The sequence below is a fragment of the Chlorocebus sabaeus genome, chromosome 22 (assembly GCF_047675955.1).
Source record: "Chlorocebus sabaeus isolate Y175 chromosome 22, mChlSab1.0.hap1, whole genome shotgun sequence".
Lineage (NCBI taxonomy): Eukaryota > Metazoa > Chordata > Mammalia > Primates > Cercopithecidae > Chlorocebus > Chlorocebus sabaeus.
In genome coordinates this window covers 14,419,764-14,443,003 of record NC_132925.1, presented here as the reverse complement: position 1 = coordinate 14,443,003, position 23,240 = coordinate 14,419,764, and the positions used below count along the sequence as shown (strand labels likewise).

Below are 23,240 nucleotides of genomic sequence, written 5' to 3'. Positions count from 1 at the left end.
TAATTTACACTCCCATCAACAGTTTATAAGTGTTCCCTTTTCTCCATAGCCTCACTAGCATCTGTTGTTGTTGTTTGACTTTTTAATAATAGCCATTCTGACTGGTATGAGATGGCATCACATTGTGGTTCTGATATACATTTCTCCGATGATTAGTGATGTTAAGCATTTTTTCATGTTTATTGGCCACTTGTATATCTTCTTTTGATAAGTGTTTGTTCATATCTTCTGCCCACTTTTCAGTGGAGTTATTTGTGGTTCTTTGTTGTTGTTGTTTAAACGTTTGAGTTTCTTAAAAATTGTGAGTATTAGACTTTTGTTGTATGCATAGTTAATGAATATTTCCCCCTATTCTGTAGGTTGCCTGTTGACTCTGTTAATTATTTTGTTGTACAGAAGCTCTTTAGCTTAATTAGATCACACTTGGCAATTTGTTTTTTTTTGTTTTGTTTTGTTTTGTTTTGTTTTGTTTTGTTTTGTTTTGTTTTGCAGTTGCTTTTAAAGACTTAGTCATAAATTCTTTCTCAGGGCCGATGGCTAGAATGATGTTTCCTAAGTTTTCTTTTAGAATTTTTATACTTTGAAGTCTTACATTTAAATATTTAGTTCATCATGAGTTAATTTTGTATATGGTTAAGGGTAGGGGTTCAGTTTCATTCTTCTGAATGTGGCTAGCCAGCTAGCCCAGTAACAGTCATTGAATAGGGAGTCTTCCCCATTGCTTATTTTTGTGAGTTTTGTCAAAGATCATATGACTGTAGGTGTATGACTTTACTTCTGTGTTCCCTATTCTGTTCCATTGGTCTATGTGTCTGTTTTTGTACCAGTACCATGCTGCTTTGGTTACTGTAGCCTTACAGTATAGTTTAAAGCCAGGTAGTGTTACCTTCAGCTTCGTTCTTTTTTCTAAAGATTGCTTTGGCTATTCAGGATCTTTATGGCTCCATATGAAATTGAGAATACTTTTTTTCTAATTCTGTGAAAAATGACATTGATAGCTTGATAGGAATAGCACTGAATCTGTAGATTGCTTTGGGCAGTGTGTCCATTTTAACAATATTGGTTCTTCCAATCCATGAGCATGGAATGTTTTTTCCATTTGTTTGTATCATCTATGATTTCTTCCAGCAGTATTCTGTAGTTCTCCTTGTAGAGATCTTTCACCTTCTTGGTTAGATGTAATCCTAGGTATTTTATTTTTTACAGCTATTGTAAATGAGATTGCACTCTTGGTTTTGCTCTCAGCTTGAACATTATTGGCATATAGAAATGCTACTAATTTTTGTACACTGATTTTGTCTTCTGAAACCTTGTTAAAATTATTTATCAGTTCCAGGAGCCTTTTGGTGGAGTTTTTAGGTTTTTAGATTTCTAGGTATAGAATCATATTGTTAGCTAAGAGAGATAGTGTGACTTTTTTCTTTCTCTTTCCTGATTTTTCTAGCTAGGACTTCCAGTACTATATTGAATAGGAGCAGTGAGAGTGGGCATCCATGTCCTATTCCACTTCTCAAATGGTTTGTCATAGATGGTTCTTATTATTTTGAAATATATTCTTCCAATGCCTACTTTGTTGAAGATTTTTATTATGAAAGGATGTTAGATTTTACTAAAAGTTTTTTTTCCACATCTATTGAGATGATCATATGGTTTTTGTTTTAAATTCTTTTTATGTGATGAATCACACTTATTGATTTCTGTATGTTGAACTAACCTTGGATCCCAGGAATTAAGCCTACTTGATCACGGTGAATTAACTTTTTGATGTGTGGCTGGATTCTATTTGCTAGGATTTTGTGGAGGATATTTACATCTATTTTAATCAGGGATATTGTCGTATAGTATCTTTTTTCGTTGTGTTTTTGTCAGGTCTTGGTATTAGGGTGATGCTGGTTTCATAGAATGAGTTAGGGAGGAGTCCCTCCATATCAGTTTTTTGGAAAAGTTTCAGTAGAACTGGTACCAGCTTTTATTCATATGTCTGGTAGAACTTGGCTGTGAATGCATCCACTCTGGGGACTTTTTTTGGCTAATATGTATAATAGTCCATTCTTACATTGCTATAAATAAATACCTGAGACTGGATAATTTATACAGAAAGGAGGTTTAATTAGCTCATGGTTCTGCAGGTTGTACTGGAAGCATGATGTTGGCATCTGCTCGGCTACTGGAGAGGCCTCAGAAAACTTACAATCATGGTGGAAAATGAAGGGGGAATAGGCTCATCACATGACCAGAGCAGGAGCAAGAGAGAGAGGGAAGAGGTGTTAAACACTTTTAAAGGAAAATATCTCATGAGAGCTCACTCACAATCATAAGGACAGTATCAAAGGGGATGGTGTTTAACCATTCCTGAGAAATCCACTCCCTTGATCCAATCAATTTCCATCCAGACCATCTCAATATTTCTGATTACATTGCAATATAAGATTTGGGTGGGAACAGACATCTACACTATATCATTCCACTCCTGTCCCTTCCCAATCTCATGTCCTTCTCACAATTCAAAATACAATCATGCCTTCCCAATAATCCTCCAAAATCTTAAGCTATTTCAGCATTAATACTAAAGTCCAATGTTCAAAGTCTCATCTGAGACAAAGGCAAATCCTTTCTACCTATAAGCCTGTAAAGCCAAAAACAAGTTAGTTACTTCCAAGATACAAAGGGGTTACAAGCATTGCATAAAATGTCCCATTCCAAAAGGGAGAAATTGAGCAAAAGAAAGAGACTACACACTCCACACAAGTCCCAAATTCAGTAGGGCAGTCACTAAATCTTCAGACTCCAAAATAATTTCCTTTGACTCCATCTCCCACATCCTGGGCACACTGATGCAAGGAAAAAATAGTTCTAATCAGTGCAGCTAATTAGTTCTTGGTCCTAAATCAAAATATTAACCAATAATTTTATTTAAAACATATTTATTTAGATTTTCTACGGTCTGAATGTTTGTCCCCTCCAAACCTCAGTTGAAATTTGATAACCAAAAGTTGAAGATGGAGCCTAATGAGCACCATGTGAGTCAGAGAGACAAATCCTTCAAGAATAGATTAATGCTCTCCCTCAGGAGTGATTTCTTACTCAGTTACTAATAGTTCTCATGAGTTGCTTGTTAAAAATTGCTTGGATTCCTATGTTCTTCACAGAACTATTCACCATAGCAAAGACATGGAATCAACCTACGAGCCTATCAATAGTGGATTGGATAAAGAAAATATGGTACATATACACCATGGAATATTACTCGGCATAAAAACAATAAAATCATGTTCTTTGCAGCTAGAGGTCTTTATCCTAAGTAAATTAATGCAGAAACAGAAAACAAATACCACATGCTTTCACAAGTGGGGGCTAATCATTGGGTACTCATGGACATAAAGATGGCAGCAGTAGACATTGGGGGCTACTAGAGTTGGGAGGGAAAGAGAGGGCCATGGTTTGAAAAACTGTTGGGCACTCTGCTGGCTACCTGGGTGACAGGATCATTCATACCCCAAACCTCAGCACCAGGCAATATATCTATGTATCAAACTTGTACATTTGCCCCCTGAATCTAAAATAAAAGTTGAAAATAGTTTAAGTGCCTGGCAGTTCCCCTACCCCCTTGCTTCCTCTCTCTCACCATGTGATCTTTGCACATACTGGCTCCCCTTCATCTTCCACCGTAAGTGGAAGAAGCCTGAGGTCCTCACCAGATGCAGGTGCCCAATCTTAACTTTCTAGCCATTAGAATCATGAGCCAAATAACACCTTTTTCTTTATAAATTATTCAGCCTCAGGTATTCCTTTATAGCAACACCAAAGGGACTAAGGCAGCTTAAACCAAAATTATAAGATAAATATACTTATTTTAAGATTATCATTCCATATATCATAAAATATTTTGACTAAGTAACTGCTGATCCCAACCATCTTTGATAAAATGTATTCTACTCTAGGACCATCACTCTGGTTTCATCTTTCACTCTCAAAACAGGATTCAAAACCAGTTCAAAGGAACTGATGGGAGAAAAATGTCCTTTTCTCCTTCCTGTTTACTTTTTTCCTTTTCAGCCTTTCCCCTCATCCCAAGTTTAATTCTCTTCTTCCAATTACAAAAACAAAATTGTTGAATGTGATTTTAAATCTTTACATGAGATGTTAAGGGGGAGGAGAGATAAAGGTCAACATTTTTAAGCAACAGTGAGGCACAAATGCTTTTTTTTTTTCCTTTTTGTTCAAAAAAAAGTAAATAATGAAGAAGTGAAAAACTTAGGGGGAACTGGTAATCAGAAAGTTGGTTTGAGATTAAAGATGTTACAGTGCAAAGATGTCCAAATAGGAACAGCTCCAGCCTCCAGCTCCTAGCATGAGCAACACAGAAGATGGGTGATTTCTGCATTTTCAACTGAGGTACCAGGTTCATCTCACTGGGGCGTGTCGGACAGTTGGTGCTGGTCCGCAGGCGCAGCCTGACCAGCGAGAGCTGAAGCAAGGCGAGGCATCGCCTCACCTGGGAAGCACAAGGGGGAAGGGAATTCCTTTTTCTAGCCAAAGGAAAGTGAGACACATGACACCTGTAAAGTCAGGTAACTCCCACCCTAATACTGCCCTTCACCAAGGGTCTTAGCAAACAGCAAACGGCACACCAGGGGATTATATCCCACACCTAGCCCGGAGGGTCCCACGCCCACGGAGACTAACTCATTGCTAGCACAGCAGTCTGAGATCAACTGCAAGGTTGCAGCGAGGTGGGGGAGGGGCGCCTGCCATTGCTGAGGTTTAAGTAGACTCCTCCTCTGGGGACAGGTCATAGCTAAACAAAAGCAGCAGAAACCTCGGCAGAGGTTAATATCCCTGTCTGACAGGTTTGAAGAGAGCAGTGGATCTCCCAGCACAGAGGTTGAGATCTGAGAACAGACAGACTGCCTGCTCAAGTGAGTCCCTGACCTCTGAGTAGCCTACCTGGGAGACATCCCCCACTAGGTGCAGACCAACACCTCACACCTCACACGGCTGGGTACAACCCTGAGATGAAGCTTCCAGAGTGAGAATCAGACAGCAACACTCGCTGTTCAGCAATATTCTATCTTCTGCAGCCTCCACTGTTGATACCCAGGCAAACAGGGTCTGGAGTGGACCTCAAGCAAACTCCAACAGACCTGTAGCTGAGGGTTCTGACTGTTAGAAGGAAAACTAACAAAAAGAAAGGACACTCACACCAAAACCCCATCAGTACATCACCATCATCAAAGACCAAAGGCAGATAAAACCACAAAGATGGGGAAAAAGCAGTGCAAAAAAGCTGGAAATTCAAAAAATCAGAGGGCATCTCCCCCTCCAAAGGAACATAGCTCATTGCCAGCAACAGAACAAAGCTGGATGGAGAATGACTTTGACAAGTTGAGAGAAGAAGGCTTCAGTTGATCAAACTTCTCAGAGCTAAAGGAGGAACTATGTAACCAGTGCAAAGAAACTAAAAATCTTGAAAAAAGATATGACTAATGGCTAACTAGAATAACCAATGTAGAGAAGTCCTTAAAAGAACCGATAGAGATGAAAACCATAAAGCGAGAACTATGTGACAAATGCACAAGTTTCAGTAACCGACTCGATCAACTGGAAGAAAGAGTATCAGCGACTGAAGATCAAATGAATGAAATGAAGCAAGAAGAGAAGTGTAGAGAAAAAAGAGCAAAAAGAAATGAAAAAAGCCTCCGATAAATATGGGATTATGTGAAAAGACCAAATCTACGTCTGATTGGTGTGCCTGAAAGTGACGAGGAAAATAGAACCAAGTTGGAAAACACTCTGCAGGATATCATCCAGGAGAACTTCCCCAACCTAGTAAGGCAGGCCAACATTCAAATTCAGGAAATACAGAGAATACCACAAAGATACTCCTCGAGAAGAGCAACTCCAAGACACATAATTATCAGATTCACCAAAGTTGAAATAAGAGAAAAAATGTTAAGGGCAGCCAGAGAGAAAGGTCAGGTTACACACAAAGGGAAGCCCATCAGACTAACAGCAGATCTCTTGGCAGAAACTCTACAAGCCAGAAGAGAGTGGGGGCCAATATTCAACATTCTTAAAGAAAAGAATTTTCAACCCAGAGTTTCATATCCAGCCAAACTAAGTTTCATAATTGAAGGAGAAATAAAATCCTTTACAGACAAGCAAATGCTTAGCGATTTTGTCACCACTAGGCCTGCCCTACAAGAGATCCTGAAGGAAGCACTAAACACAGAAAGGAACAATAGGTACCAGCTTTTGCAAAAACATGCCAAAATGTAACGTCCATCGATGCTAGGAAGAAACTGCATCAACTAACAAGCAAAATAACCAGCTAATGTCATAATGACAGGATCAAGTTCACACATAACAATATTAACCTTACACGTAAATGGACTAAATGGTCCAATTCAAAGACACAGACTGGCAAACTGGATAAAGAATCAAGACCCAAAAGTTTGCTATATTCAGGAGACCCATCTCACATGCAGAGACACACATAGGCTCAAAATAAAGGGATGGAGGAAGATCTACCAAGCAAATGGAAAACAAAAAAAAGCAGGGGTTACAATCCTAGTCTCTGATAAAACAGACTTTAAACCATCAAAGATCAAAAGAGACAAAGAAGGCCATTACATAATGGTAAAGGGATCAATTCATCAGGAAGAGCTAACTACCCTAAATATATATGCATGTGATACAGGAGCACCCAGATTCATAAAGCATGTCCTTAGAGACTTACAAAGAGACTTAGACTCCCATACAATAATAATGGGAGACTTTCACACCCCACTGTCAACAAGTGACAGATCAACAAGACAGAAAGTTAACAAGGATATCCAGGAATTGAACTCAATTCTGCACCAAGTGGACCTAATAGACATCTATAGAACTCTCCACCCCAAATCAACAGAATATACATTCTTCTCAGCACCACATCACACTTATTCCAAAATTGACCACATAGGTGGAAGTAAAGCACTCCTCAGCAAATGTAAAAGAACAGAAATTATAACAAACTGTCTCTCAGACCACAGTGCAATCAAACTAGAACTCAGGACTAAGAAAATCAATCAAAACCGCTCAACTACATGGAAACTGAACAACCTGCTCCTGAATGACTACTGAGTACATAACGAAATGAAGGCAGCAATAAAGATGTTCTTTGAAACCAGTGAGAACAAAGATACAACATACCCAGAATTTCTAGGACACATTTAAAGCAGTGTGTAAAGGGAAATTTATAGCACTAAATGCCCACAAGAGAAAGCTGGAAAGATCTAAAATTGACACCCTAACATCACAATTAAAATAACTAGAGAAGCAAGAGCAAACACATTCAAAAGCTAGCAGAAGGCAAGAAATAACTAAGATCAGAGCAGAACTGAAGGAGATAGAGACACAAAAAACCCCCCAAAAAATCAATGAATCCAGGAGTTGGTTTTTTGAAAAGATCAACGAAATTGACAGACCGCTAGCAAGACTAATAAAGAAGAAAAGAGAGAAGAATCAAATAGACACAATAAAAAAATGATAAAGGGGATATCACCACCGAACCCATAGAAATACAAACTACCATCAGAGAATATTATAAACACCTCTATGCAAATAAACTAGAAAACCTATAAGAAATGTATAATTTCCTGGACACTTACACTCTCCCAAGACTAAATCAGGAAGAAGTTGAATCCCTGAATAGACCAATAGCAGGCTCTGAAATTGAGGTAATAATTAATAGCCTACCAACCAAAAAAAGTCCAGGACCAGATGGATTCACAGCCTAATTCTACCAGAGGTACAAGGAGGAGTTGGTACCATTCCTTCTGAAACTATTCCAATCAATAGAAAAAGAGGGAATCCTCCCTAACTCATTTTAAGAAGCCAGCATCATCCTGATACCAAAGCCTGACAGAAATACAACAAAAAAAGAGAATTTTAGACCAATATCCCTGATGAACATCGAGGCAAAAATCCTCAATAAAATACTGGCAAACCAAATCCAGCAGCACATCAAAAAGCTTATCCACCATGATCAAGTGGGATTCATCCCTGGGATAGAAGGCTGGTACAACATATGCAAATCAATAAACGTAATCCTACATACAAACAGGACCAAAGACAAAAACCACACGATTATCTCAATAGATGCAGACAAGGTCTTTGACAAAATTCAACAGCCCTTCATGCTAAAAACTCTCAATAAATTTGGTATTGATGGAACGTATCTCAAAATAATAAGAGCTATTTATGATAAACCCACAGCCAATATCATACTGAATGGGCAAAATCTGGAAGCATTCCCTTTGAAAACTGGCACAAGACAGGGATACCCTCTCTCACCACTCCTATTCAACATAGTGTTGGAAGTTCTGGCTAGGGCAATCAGGCAAGAGAAAGAAATAAAGGATATTCAGTTAGGAAAAGAAGAAGTCAAATTGTCCCTGTTTGCAGATGACATGATGGTATTTTTAGAAAACTCCATTGTCTCAGCCCCGAATCTCCTTAAGCTGATAAGAAACTTCAGCAAAGTCTCAGGATACAAAATCAAAGTGCAAAAATCACAAGCGTTCTTAGACACCAGTAGCAGACAAACAGAGAGCCAAATCATGAATGAACTCCCATTCACAATAGCTTCAAAGAGAACAAAATACCTAGGAATCCAACTTACAAGGGATGTAAAGGACCTCTCTTCAAGGAGAACTACAAACCACTGATCAGTGAAATAAAAGAGGACAGAAACAAATGGAAGAACATACCATGCTCATGGATAGGAAGAATCAATACTGTGAAAATGGCCACACTGCCCAAGGTAATTATAGATTCAATGCCATCCGCATTAAGCTACCAATGACTTTCTTCACAGAATTGGAAAAAACAGCTTTAAAGTTCATATGGAACCAAAAAAGACCCCACATTGCCAAGACAATCCTAAGCCAAAAGAACAAAGCTGGAGGCATCATGCTACCTGACTTCAAACTATACTAAAAGGCTACGGTAACCAAAATAGCATGGTACTGGTACCAAAACAGAGATATAGACCAATGGAACAGAACAGAGCCCTCAGAAACAATACCACACATCTACAGTCATGTGATCTTTGACAAACCTGACAAAAACAAGAAATGGGGAAAGGATTCCCTATTTAATAAATGGTGCTGGGAAAATTGGCTAGCCACAAGTAGAAAGCTGAAACTAGATCCTTTGCTTACTCCCTTATGAAAATTAATTCAAGATGGATTAGAGACTTAAATGTTAGACCTAAAACCATAAAAACCCTAGAAGAAAACCTAGGTAATACCATTCAGGACATAGGCATGGGCAAGGACTTCATGTCTAAAACACCAAAAGCAATGGCAACAAAAGCCAAAATTGACAAATGGGATCTAATTAAACTAAAAAGCTTCTGCACAGTAAAAGAAACTACCATCAGAGTGAACAGGCAACCTACAGAATGAGAGAAAATTTTTGCAATTTATTCATCTGACAAAGGGCTAATTCCAGAACCTACAAAGAACTCAATCAAATTTACAAGAAAAAAACAAACAACCCCATCATAAAGTGGGCAAAGGATATGAACAGACACTTCTCAAAAGAAGACATTCATACAGTCCACAGATACATGAAAAAATGCTCATCATCACTCGCCATCAGAGAAATGCAAATCAAAACCACAATCAGATATCATCTCACACCAGTTACAATGGCAATCATTAAAAAATCAGGAAACAACAGGTGCTGGAGAGGATGTGGAAAAATAGGAACACTTTTACACTGTTGGTGGGACTGTAAACTAGTTCAACCATTATGGAAAACAGTATGGCGATTCCTCAAGGTTCTACAACTAGAAATACCATTTGACACAGCCATCCCATTACTGGGGATATACCCAAAGGATTACAAGTCATGCTGCTATAAAGACTCATGCACATGTATGTTTATTGCGGCACTATTCACAATAGTAAAGACTTGGAATCAACCCAAAGGTCCATCAGTGACAGACTGGATTAAGAAAATGTAGCACGGCCGGGCGCGGTGGCTCAAGCCTGTAATCCCAGCACTTTGGGAGGCCGAGACGGGCGGATCACGAGGTCAGGAGATCGAGACCATCCTGGCTAACACGGTGAAACCCCGTCTCTACTAAAAACACAAAAAACTAGCCGGGCGTGGTGGTGGTCGCCTGTAGTCCCAGCTACTCGGGAGGCTGAGGCAGGAGAATGGCGTAAACCCGGGAGGCGGAGCTTGCAGTCAGCTGAGATCCGGCCACTGCACTCCAGCCTGGGCGACAGAGCGAGACTCCGTCTCAAAAAAAAAAAAAAAAAAAAAAAAAAAAAAGAAAATGTAGCACATATACACCATGGAATACTATGTAACCATAAAAGAGGATGAGTTCGTGTCCTTTGTAGGGACATGGATGCAACTGGACACCATCATTCTCAGCAAACTATGGCAAGAACAGAAAACCAGATACCACATGTTCTCACTCATAGGTGGTAAATGAACAATGAGATCACCTGGACACAGGAAGGGGAACATCACACACCGGGTCCTATTGGGGGGAGGGCGTAGGGGGAACGGATAGCATAAGGAGATATACCTAATGTAAATGATGAGTTAATGGGTGTAGCACATGTATACATATGTAACAAACCTGCACGTTGTGCACATATACCCTAGAACTTAAAGTATAATAATAAAAGAAAAAAAAAGATGTTGCATTGCAAGACTTGCCCTCTTCCTATCTATCCTTCATAGAGAAATCTGTTCATGTGACTCCTCAGCTGAACTCCTCTCTACTTAAAGGGATATGGCCTATTGACATCCTCCATTCTCTCATTCCTATTATTTCTTCAGTCTTTTCATCTGCTGTTCTCTGCCATGTGCTGCACTCTCCAGGAATACAGGAGTACCAGCTGACATTTTTTTACACACACACTGTGCTGTGTCTTCTTGCAAAACCTCTGCTCATGCTGTTTCTTCTGCCCTGATTACCTCTTCTAACTCACCTTTATCCCCTCACTTCCTCTAGCTAATTCCTAATTCTTACTCATTTCTTAAACCCAGTGAACACATGATTTTTTCCACAAAGCTGTCCTGGGATTCCGCCCCTCCTCTCCCCCGCCCTCACTGTCTACTGAGTTAGATATGCTTGAGCCTATTAATAGTCAGTATTTCTTTTCTCGAAACCACAGAAACCCAATTCAAATGAGCTTAGAGGAACAAAGTAAATCTGGTGCTCAAGGGAGCACCTCATGAGACAAAAGAATCTGAACAACAGCCCTTGAGCCCTAGATCTTACCTCTGACATAGTCTACTCAAATGAGAAGAAAACAAAACAAAACAAAATCTGGTAATATAACCAAAACAAGGTTATTTAATATCCCCAAACGATCACACTAGCTAACCAGCAACGGATCCCAACCAAGAAGAAATATCTGAATTGCCAGAAAAAGAATTCAGAAAGTCAATCATTAAGCTGCTCAAGGAGGCACCACAGAAAGGTGAATGACAACTTAAAGAAATCAAAAATATGTTATAGGATATGGATGGAAAAAACTCCAGAGAAATAGATAGCATAAATAAAAAATAATCACAACTTCTGGAAATGAAGGACACACTTAGAGAAATGCAAAATACACTGCAAAGTCTCAGCAGTAGAGTTTAAAAAGCAGAAGAAAGAATTTCAGAGCTTGAAGACAAGGCTTTCAAATTAACCCAATCTGACAAAGACAAAGAAAAAAGAATTTTAGGAAAATGAACAAAGCCTCCTAGAAGTTTGGGATTATGTTAAATGACCAAATGTAAAAATCTTGGTATTCTTGAGGAAGAAGAGAAATCTAAAAGTTTGAAAAACGTATTTGAGGGAAAAATTGAGGAAAATCTGGCCTTGTTAGAGATCTAGACATCCAAATACAAGAAGCTCAAAGAACACTTGGAAAATTTATTGCAAAAAGATTATCACCTAGGCACATAGTCATCAGGTTATCCAAAAGTTAAGATGAAGGAAAGAATCTTAAGAGTTATAAGGCAAAAACATCAGATAACTTATAAAGGAAAACCTATCAGATCGACAGCAGATTTCTCAGTAGAAACCCTCCAAGGCAGAAGGGATTAGGGACCTATACTTAGCCTCCTCAACAAAACAATTATCAGCCAAGAATTTTGTATCCAGTGAAACTAAGTTGCATAAATGAAGGAAAGATACAGGCTTTTTCAAACAAACAAAAGCTGAGAGAATTTGCCACTACCAAGCCAGTACGACAAGATCTGCTAAAAGGACCTCTAAATCTTGAAACAAATCCTCAAAATACACCAAAATAGATTATCCTTAAAGCATAAATCTCACAGGACCTGTAAACAGTTAACACAATGAAAAATAAAACAAGATATTCAGGCAATAACCAGCACAATGAATAGAATAGAACCTTGCATCTCAATATCTCAATACTAACCTTGAATGTAAATGGCCTAAATGCTCCACTTAAAAGATACAAAATGGCAGAGTAGATAACAATTCACCAACCAAGTATCTGCTGTCTTCAAGAGACACAAGGTCTCACATACAGTTAACGTAAAGGGTGATGTTTCATGCAAATGGACACCAAAAGGAAGCAGGAGTAGCTACTCTTATATTAGACAAAACAGACTTTAAAGTAACAATAGTTAAAAAAGACAAAGAGGGACATTATATAATGATAAAAGGACTAATCCAACAGGAAAATATCACAATTCTAAGTATATATGCACTTAACACTGAAGCTGCCAAATTTATAAAACAATTACTACTAGATCTAAGAAATGAGATAGACAGCAACACAATAATAGTGGGGGATTTCAGTAACCCACTGACAGCACTAGAGAGGTCATAAAGAGAGAAAAATCAACAAAAAACAATGGATTTCAACTATATCCTAGAACAAATGCGCTTAACAGATATTCACAGAACATTTTACCCAACAACTGTAGAATACACATTCTGTTCATCAGCACATGGAACATTCTCCAAGATAGTCCATATCATAGGCCACAAAACAAATCTCAATACATTTAAGAAAATTAAAATTATATCAAGTACTCTCTCAGATCATGGTGTAATAAAACTGGAAATCAACTGCAAAAAGGAACCCCCAAAACCATGCAAATACATGGAAATTAAATAATCTTCTCCTGAGTAATCCTTGGGTCAACAATGAAATCAAGTTAAAAATTAAATAATTATTTGAACTGAACGATAATAGTGACAAAAACCTCTCAGATACAGCAAAAGCGGTGCTAAGAGGAAAGTTAATAGCATTACATGCCTGTATCAAAAAGTTTGAAAGAGCACAAATATACAATCTAAGGTCACACTTCAAGGAACTAGAGAAACAAGAACAAACCAAACCCAAATGCAGCAGAAGAAAATAAATAACAAAGATCAGAGCAGAACTAAATAAAAGTGAAACAACAACAACAACAAAAATACAAAACATAAGTGAAATAAAAAGCTAGTTCTTTGAAAAGACAAAACTGATAGACCATTAGTGAGATTAACCAAGAAAAGAAGACAGAACATCCAAATAAGCTCAATTAGAAATGAAATGGAGATATTACAACAGATACCACAGAAATACAAAAGATCATTCCAGGCTACTATGAACACCTTTATGCACACAAACTAGAAAACCTAGAGGAGATGGATACATTCCTGAAAATATGCAACCCTCCTAGATAAAATCAGGAAGAAATAGAAACTCTGAAAATACCAATATCAAGCAGTGAGATTAAAATGATAATTTAAAAATTGCCAAGAAAAGTGAAGAGCCATATGGATTCACAGCTGAATTCTATCAGACATTCAAAGAAAAATTGGTACTAATCCTGTTGACACTATTTCAAGAGACAGAGAAAGAGGGAATCCTCCCTAAATCATTCTGTAAAGCCAGTATCTCCCTAATACCAAAACCAGGATAGAACATACCAAAAAAAAAACTACAGACCAATATCCCTGATGAACACAGATGTAAAACTCCTCAACAAAATGCTAGCTAACCAAATCCAATAGAATACCAAAATTTATCCAGCATGATCAAGTGGGCTTCATACCAGGAATGCAGAGATGTCATACCAGGAATGCAGAGATGTTTTAACATATGCAAGTCAATCAATATGATACACCACATAAACAGAATTAATAACAAAAATCACACGATCATCTCAATAGATGCAGATAAAACATTTGACAAAATCTAGCATCCCTTTTTGATTAAAACCCTCAGCAAATCATCACAGAAGGGACAAACCTTAAGGTAATAAAAGACATCTATGTCTTTTTTTATCCCACAGCCAACATTATATTGAACAGGGAAAAGCTGAAAGCATTCCCCTTGAGAACTGGAACAAGACAAGAATGTCCACTTTCACCACTTTTATTCAACATAGTGGAAGTCCTAGCCAGAGTAATCAGACAAGAGAAGGAAATAAAGGGCACTTAAATTGGTAAAGAGGAAGTCAAACTGTTGCTGTTCCAATGATATAATCATATACCTAGAAAAACCTAAAGACTCATCCAAAAAGCTCCTATAACTGACAAATGAATTCAGTTAAGTTTCAAGATACAAAATTAATGTATACAAATCAGTATATCTCCTAAATATCAACAGCAACCAAGCTGAGAATCAAGAACTCATCCTCTTTTATAATAGCTGCAAAAAAATTACATATATATATTTATGAATATACCTAACCAAGGAGGTAAAATACTTCTACAAGCAAAACTACAAAACACTGCTGAAAGAAATCATAGATGACACATACAAATGAAAACACGTTCCATGTTCTTGGTTGGGTAGAATCAATACTGTGAAAATGAGCATACTGCCAAAAGCCATCTACAGATTCAGTGCAATTTCCATCAAAGTACCATAATCATTCTTCAAAGAACTAGGAAAAATCATCCTAAAATTCAAATGGAACCAAAAAAGAACCCACATAGCCAAATCACAAGACTAAACAAAAAGAACAAATCTGGAGGCATCATATTACCTGACTTCAAACTATATTATAAGGCCATAGTCACCAAAACAGCATGGTACTGATATAAAAATACACACATAGACCAATGGAACAGAGTAGAGAACCCAGAAATAAACCCAAATACTTACAGCCAACTGATTTTCAACAAAGCAAACAAAAAGATGAAGTGGGGAAAGGACAATCTATTTAACAAATGGTGCTGGGATAATTTGTAAGCTACATGCAGAAGAATAAAACTGGATCCTCATCTTTCACCTTACACAAAAACCAACTCAAGATGGGTCAAGAACTTAAATCTAAGACCTGAAACTATAAAAATCCTGGAAGATAACATCAGAAAGACCCTTCCAGACATTGGCTTAAGCAAAGCCTTCATGATCAAAAACCCAAAAACAAATGCAACAAAAACAAAGATAAATAGATGGGACTTAATTTAACTAAAAAGCTTCTGCACAGCAAAAGAAACAATCAGCAGAGTAAACAGACAACCCACAGAATGGTAGAAAATCTTCACAATCTATACATCTGAAAAAGGACTAGTATCCAGAATCTACAAGAAACTCAAACAAATTAGCAAGAGAAAAAAATCTCATCAAAAAGTGGGCTAAGGACATGAATAGACAATTCTCAATAGAAGATATACAAATGGCCAAAAAATGTATGAAAAATGCTCAACATCACTAATGATCAGGGAAATGCAAATCAAAATCATGATGCAATACCACCTTACTCCTGAAAGAATGGCCATAATAAAAAAAATTTTTTAAATAATAGATGTTGGTGTGGATGTGGTGAAAGGGAACACTTTCACACAGCTGGTGGGAATGTAAAATAGTACAATCACTATGGAAAACAGTATGAAAATTCCTTAAAGAACTAAAAGTAGATCTACCATTGATGCAGCAATCCCACTACTGGGTATCTATCCAGAAGAAAAGCAGTGATTATATGAAAAAGATACTTGCACACGCATGTTTATAGCAGCACAAATCACAATTGTAAAAATATGGAATTAGCCCAAGTGTTCATCAATCAATGAATGGATATAAAGAAAATGTGGTTTATATATACTATGGAATACTATGCAGTCAAAAAAGGAATGAAATAATGGCATTCACAGCAACTTGGATGAAGGTGGAGATTATTATTCTAAGTGAAGTAACTCAGGAATGGAAAACCAAACATCATATGTTCTCGCTCGTAAGTGGGAGCTAAGCTATGAAGCTGCAAAGGCATAAGAATAATACAAAGGACTTTAGGGACTCGGGGGAAAGGGTGGAAGGTGGGTGAAGGATAAAAGGCTACATATTGGGTGCAATGTACACTGCTCAGGTGATGGGTGCATCAAAACCTCAGACATCACCACTAAAAAACTTGTCCATGTAACCAAACACCACCTGTTTCTGTAAAACTATTGAAATATAAATAAAATGAAATTTAAAAATGGATCGAAGACTTACAACCTGAAACTCTACTGTATAATTACTAGAATAAAAAACATAAGGGAAAAGTTCCATGATACTGGTCTGGGCAATCATTTCTTGAATATGAACCCCAAAGTACAGGCAACAAAAGCAAAAATAGTAAAATAAAAAAGCTTCACAGCCAAGGAACCAATCAACAGAGTAAAGAGACAACCTACACTATGGGAAAACGTATTTACAAACCATACATCTGGTAAGGGATTAATATTCAAAATGTAAAAGAAACTCAAATAATAGTAAGAAAACAAACCAATTAAAAAAGAGACACAGGATCTGAATACACATTTCTCAAAAGAAGACATACAAAAAAACAGAGTAAACTTAGCAGTGCCTGGTCCACGGCCATGGGAGCATCCACAGCCCTATGTGAGTACCCCAGTGTGGTCTGCTGAGGCAGGATTCTCTGTATGCTCAACAACTGGTAGCTATTATTATTGTATTATTCAAAAGTCCTCTCTCCATTAGTAGAGGCATTACAGAATGCTGAATTATCTACCTGAAAAGTGCTCAACGTATTTTTAGGCAAAAAATTTAAGAATTTCCTCTTTAAAGTCTAATTATTTGGCATTTCTACAATCATTTATGTTTGCAAATTGCTCCACAGTCATGCTCATTATGTATGTTTCACCACATCTTTGACTCACAAATAGAATAAAATCATGTTAAGTAAGTCAGAGGCGGCTCAATGCCTTCTTCAGTAAGTAACTTGGCAGCAGGGAACAGATAGGAATTATCCATTCCGGATTCAACAGTTTACAGCAGTATTTCCTCAAAGTATATTCTGTGGACCATTAATTCCAACAAATACTTCATGGGTCAAGAGTTCTATAGTCAAATAAGTATAGGAACTTTACATACCATATCCCACTCTTAAAAGTTTTGCAATATGCATTGGCATCTTTGAGAAGCCTGGTGTTAAAGACACTTGTTTAACTTTATTTACTCTTGCATTTCTAAGCCTTATTTGACCACAAAAAATTCTTTTTAAAATGGAGCTTACTTTTATGGGCATGTAGCAGTCATAGTAGGGTCAGTTCTCATATCCATTTATCCCGTCTTCATTTTTACAGTAATTTCAGTTTTAGCTGGGTACATTGCCATTTAGTCAAAAAGTTTTCTTGCCCAGATCCCCTTGATGCTACCTCTGGTCAAGTAAATAAGTTCTGACCAATGAGATATAAGTGGACATAATATGTGTGGCAAGTTAGAAATACCCTTAAAGGCAAGGGGCATTCCTATCTTTCAGTTGCCTCCTTCCTCCTTTCAGCTGACCAGAATTCAGTCTCAGCAGTTGAACCAGGAGGAGTGGCTCACTAAAGACAAGAAAGCCACAAGACAGTAGGACCCAGACTCCTTATTGTGGGCCACCACACCAGTCAAATAGGGCCTAGCTCTAGACTTCTTTATGTGAGAGGAAAATAATCTTCAATTGTGTGTATGTAATTGTGATTTTTTTTTCTGTTACTCAAGGCTGAATCAAACTTCAATTAACAAGGTGTAACACCTACCATAATCTCAGAGAGCTAATGTTCCTCAGAGGACTCTTTGAGATGTGCTGGTCTAAATTCAGCTACTAAAACACCGTGCCTCTTTTCCCACAACAAGTGCAGTTTTGTCTGAATCCAAACATATGTAATCTCCACTTACGTCAAATTACATTTAATTCCAAATATTCTCAAACAAAAGGCAGCAAGTAACTTGGAAGAACACTTGCTTACATCGAAAAATGAACATTCAAGTCCTTACTCTGCCTCCTGAACTTAGAGAAGTATTCTAAAATCTCTGTGCCTCAGACACAGTAAGAATAGTATATTCACTAATTCACATAGTTGATATAATGGGTACATAAAATATAGGCCCCCAAAATCCTAAAAATTATGTAGTATACTATATGAAATATTTTACTATTATTATTATTTTGCTGTTGTGGCTCAAAACATAGTACCCCAAAATAGGGCAACTTAGCATGAATAGAAATATCACTCTGTGACCTTCCCCTGCATTTATTCCCTGAGGCCATGTGCTACGTCATTCTTGCCTTGCTATATAGACATCCATGGCCCTATGTGAGTACCCCAGTGTGTCCTGCTGAGGCAGAGACTGGGTAATTTACAAAGAACAGAGGTTTAATTGGCTCATGGTTCTGCAGGCTTTACAGGAAGCATGGTGCTGGCATCTGCTTGGCTTTTGATGAGGCCTCAGGAAGCTTTCAATCATGGCAGAAGGCAAAGGGGAATCCAGCAGCAACTCACACGGTGAAAACAGGAGCAAGAGAGAGAGTAAGGGAGAGGGGTACCACACACTTTTAAACAACCAGGTCTTGTGAGAACTCACTATCGTAAGGACAGGACCAAACCATGAGAGATCTACCCCCATACCCAGATACCTCCCACCAGGCCCTACCTTCAACACTGAGAATTACAATTTAACAGGAGATTTGTCAGGGACACTAGACCATAAAAAGAAGGCTTCCCTTCTTCCCTAAAGATCCTCACATGACAGGGGTTGTGCCCTATACCAAGAGGAAAGATATAAACACAGAGGTACAGAAATGAATCTTAACAAATAGGCCTTGCTAAGTTCCCCCAGTTTACTATCATTAGATCATACCCTTTTTGTCTAATCGTACTGCTACATGACTGGCTATTCTTAACTGCACCTCAGCAGCAAAATAGTTTTCATTGGGTCTTTGGCTCTTCATTTTTAAATAGATGTGCTATGCTTTTCTCTTGTTAATCTGTCTTTTGTTATAGGGGTATCAGCCATAAACTTTGTCATGGTGAAGGAAAAGATATTGTTCTATCTTCCCTACACCAGCATATCAGCAAGAACTCTGGTCCCAAACCTACCAACACGTAGGTGAGTGTTCGCTTTCTCACATCATTTCTATAGGTGTCACTTCTCTGTGGACAGGTAGGAGCAGTGAGACTCCTTGATCCCATTCCAGTGTAAATTCTAAGTGCAAATGACTTTCTTAGAATCTTGTCCCGGCTTCTCAGGAGGCTGAGGTGGGAGGATTGCTTGAGCTTAGGAGGTTGAGGCTGCAGTGAGCTGTGTTCACATCACTGCATTCCAGCCTGGGTGACAGAGTAAGACCCTGTCTCAGAAAAAAACAAAAAACAAAACAAACAAACAACAACCAAAAACAAACTTAAGACTAGGATGCAGCCTTTGGGGAACTCATTAAGTCTATGTCTCTCCATTAAGGTAAGATCACACCTCACCCATCTTAAAATTCTAAATTTATTAATTTATAAATGCATTAGTTTATAAAGACCTTGAGAGAAAAAAATTCTAAAACCTCATCTTCAAGAGCATAGTTCAGGGTTTAACAGCCTTCATGTAAGAACATTGTTGTTTAGAATTAAATTAAAAATTTTTACCCTAATTTAAGTGTCATGCTCTCTTGTGCATACTTTGATAGCAAAATTTTGGTACAGTTTGCTCAATATTCACCCTTTATGTGCGTGTAGATATTTCCTAAAACAACCTTCTGAAATTGTGTCTGTAACTCACATTTCCCATGGCAATTGTGATTTCTATATTTTGAAAAAATCATATGAGATATCCACCTCACTGATGAGGACTTTCATGAATATAATAGAAGTACTTCACTTCTAAAACTATGGATGTTAAGAAATCTATTTATAAGGAAAAGAGACTGAGTAACAAATTTACAAATCAAAACATGCTTTAAAGCTAAAATTATCATTTCTAAACTAAGTAGCTAGAAAAATAAGACTATTAGTTAAAACAGGTACATACATTATTCAAATGATACAGCTAACATTTTAAGCTTAATATAAATGAAAAGCAAATGCCTAATTGATAGTCATTTATTCTCGTCACTATACAACTAGAATAGGGCAAGCTAGTTTTGTATGTCATCATTCAAAGAAAGAGTGTTCCAACATCCTTTACAAAATTAAAATAATGCATAATATTAATTTTGTTTGTTTGCAGTTTCTAGGACATGTCTGACATATAATACTGGATATGTTCAGTCTCAATTTGCTATTTTTATTGTAAATCCTGATGAAGGGTGTTAGCATTACATTCAACAAGATCCATCAAGTGATTAATTTTCTTGAAGCAATATGAAATTAACCCAGTAAAATGGAGTTACTTAAAAACACTAATTAGATGTCAGTGTTTGCTTTTCAACCACGATCCCTATGCACTATTTAACTGTGTAATCTACAGAACTGGTAATCTCCATTTGTCTCTATTGACAAACTTACCTTTATGAAGTCTGAACTGCAAGGAAAGTAGTTGAAGTTAAAAGCAAGAACAAAATGGGCCATATAAAAAGAGTGCCTCTTTGGTAACCATTAAAGGTCAATTTTCATATGAAAATATATTGTGGAGAATAAGAATGAGTTTTCTCACAGGTAGAGAAAGGAATTACAAACAATGAAAGAAAGCTAGAATAAAACCTGTGGTGGTGAACTGGAATCTGAGGTAACTATATCAGTTTTTAATATAAATATGAGTGGATATAAAAATAAATACAGATGGCGGGGCATGGTGGCTGACACCTGTAATCCCAGGACTTTGGGGGTGGATCACGAGGTCAGGAGATCGAGACCATCCTGGCTAACACGGCAAAACCCCGTCTCCACTAAAAATACAAAAAATTAGCTGGGAGTGGCGGCGGCGCCTGTAGTCCCAGCTACTCGGGAGGCTGAGGCAGGAGGATGGCGGGAACCCGGGAGGCGGAGCTTGCAGTGAGCCGAGATGTCGCCACTGCACTCCAGCCTGGGCAACACAGCGAGATTCCATCTCAAAAAAAGAAATAAATAAAAATAAAATAAATAAATAAAATAAAATAAAAATAAATACAGATATGTATATATGCATAGGTTAGTTTACATACACATATTTCCTACCTCTGTCCACAGAGAGAGCCTAGAAGCAAAGCTATTTCAGCAGTAATGAGAATACCAGGGTCTTCATTTCTTAATATCGTCCTTCAGTAAAAGGAACCAGAGTTCTTGAAGGCATGGTGGATTCCAGGTCTGAGGCAGGGAAGGTACAAGACCATCCTGGAATATCTTGTGGTGTTAGAAATAAAGAAAATGCGGCCAGGCGCCGGTGGCTCACACCTGTAATCCCAGCACTTTGGGAGGCCGAGGAGGGCGGATCATGAGGTCATGAGATCGAGACCATCCTGGCTAACACGGTGAAACCCCGTCTCTACTAAAAATACAAAAAATTAGCCGGGCGTGGTGGCGGCGCCTGTAGTCCCAGCTACTCGGGAGGCTGAGGCAGGAGAATGGCGGGAACCCGGGAGGCGGAGCTTGCAGTGAGCCGAGATTGCGCCACTCACTCCAGCCTGGGTGACAGAGCGAGATTCCGTCTCAAAAAAAAAAGAAAGAAAGAAAGAAAGAAAGAAAATGCTAAAAATTGATGGGAGCACATTGAAGAACAACTTAAAGAAACTCAGGACCAAATCAGGGTTAATTTGAGAACCAAAATAAACAAGGACTTATTAGATTAAAACCCATAGTCCATAGTGATATAAATGATTGAATAAATTTAAAAATGAATGACAAGGATAAGATTTTGCTAGCATGAAATTCTAATTAATAAATGTAGAGGAATGATGACTGTAGAAAATCACCATTAGGACAAAAATAGTAACTATTACAGGTTAGAGTCACAGATGAATGCTAAAATTAGCATAAAGATAGGAGAAGAAGCAGAGTATTTGCATGGCTTTAAACTATCTCCTCGCCAGATACTTAGTAATGACAAAAGAAAAAATAATAACTTTACAGTGAAGAAACCTAGCAGACACCACCTTAACCGAGGGATCAACGTTAAAATTATGTAATAAGACATAATGTATTAATACATATCAACATCCTGTATGTCCCGATGCGATGCTCTGAGAAGGTAACAATATTATGGAATTCTTGCCAAAAATGCATAGCTTGAATTTAATCATGGGAAAACATCAGATAAACTCAAATTCAGTGACATTCTACAGAATAACTGGTCCATGCTCTTCAAAATGTCAAAGTCATAAAAGACAAACAAAAACAGAGGAATTGTAATAGATTGGAGAAGACTAACAAACTATAACGCTTAAGGCAAGATAGGATTATGGATTGAATCTTGGATTAGAAAAAGTGTATTGGTAGTACAACTGGCAAAATTCAAATAAAGTCTCTAGATTAGTTAATAGTATTATTGTATCCATGGTAATTTCTTGATGTCATTAATTTTAGTGTGGTTATGCGAGATGTTAATATTAGGAGAAGTTAGGCGAATGGTATGTAAGAGTTTTCTGTGTTATATTTTAAAACTTTTGGTAAGTGTAAGATGATTTCCAATTTAAAATATTTCATCTTCACCCTCATTTTCATGAACTTCAGTTGAAAACACTTAATCTTTGTGTTGAGGTTGTCTATTGCTATGAAATAAACTACTTCAGAGATAGTGGCTTAAAGCAACAGTCTGTTTTTATTATGTCTCATGTTTCTAGGGGTTGAATTTGAAATCATAGGAACAGCACAAATTGTTGTTTTTTGTTTTTTGTTTTTTTTGATATAGAGTATTGGTCTGTCACTCAGGCTGGAGTGCAGTGGCATGATCTTGGCTCACTGCAACCTCTGCCTCCTGGATTCAAGTGATTCTCCTGCCTCAGCCTCCTGAGTAGCTGGGATTACAGGCACCCACTACCACACCTGGCTAATCTGTGTGTTTTTAGTAGAGGCAGGGTTTTTTCATGTTGGCCAGGCT

The 23,240-nt window shown here is 37.7% G+C and overlaps 1 protein-coding gene across 3 annotated transcripts in view; it reads right to left on the bottom strand.

Moving 5' to 3' along the window:
• NSUN3 (NOP2/Sun RNA methyltransferase 3) overlaps positions 1–23,240 on the bottom strand; it is a 211,465-nt gene that overhangs the window by 62,021 nt on the left and 126,204 nt on the right. Inside the window, exon 7 of one of the 3 annotated variants that reach the window (XR_012090519.1) lies at positions 19,343–19,590. The exons of the other annotated variants lie outside the window; for them this stretch is intronic. The gene's annotated coding sequence lies outside the window, so the exon portion shown is untranslated. The remainder of the gene's footprint in view (positions 1–19,342; positions 19,591–23,240) is intronic. 3 annotated transcript variants of the gene reach the window in all.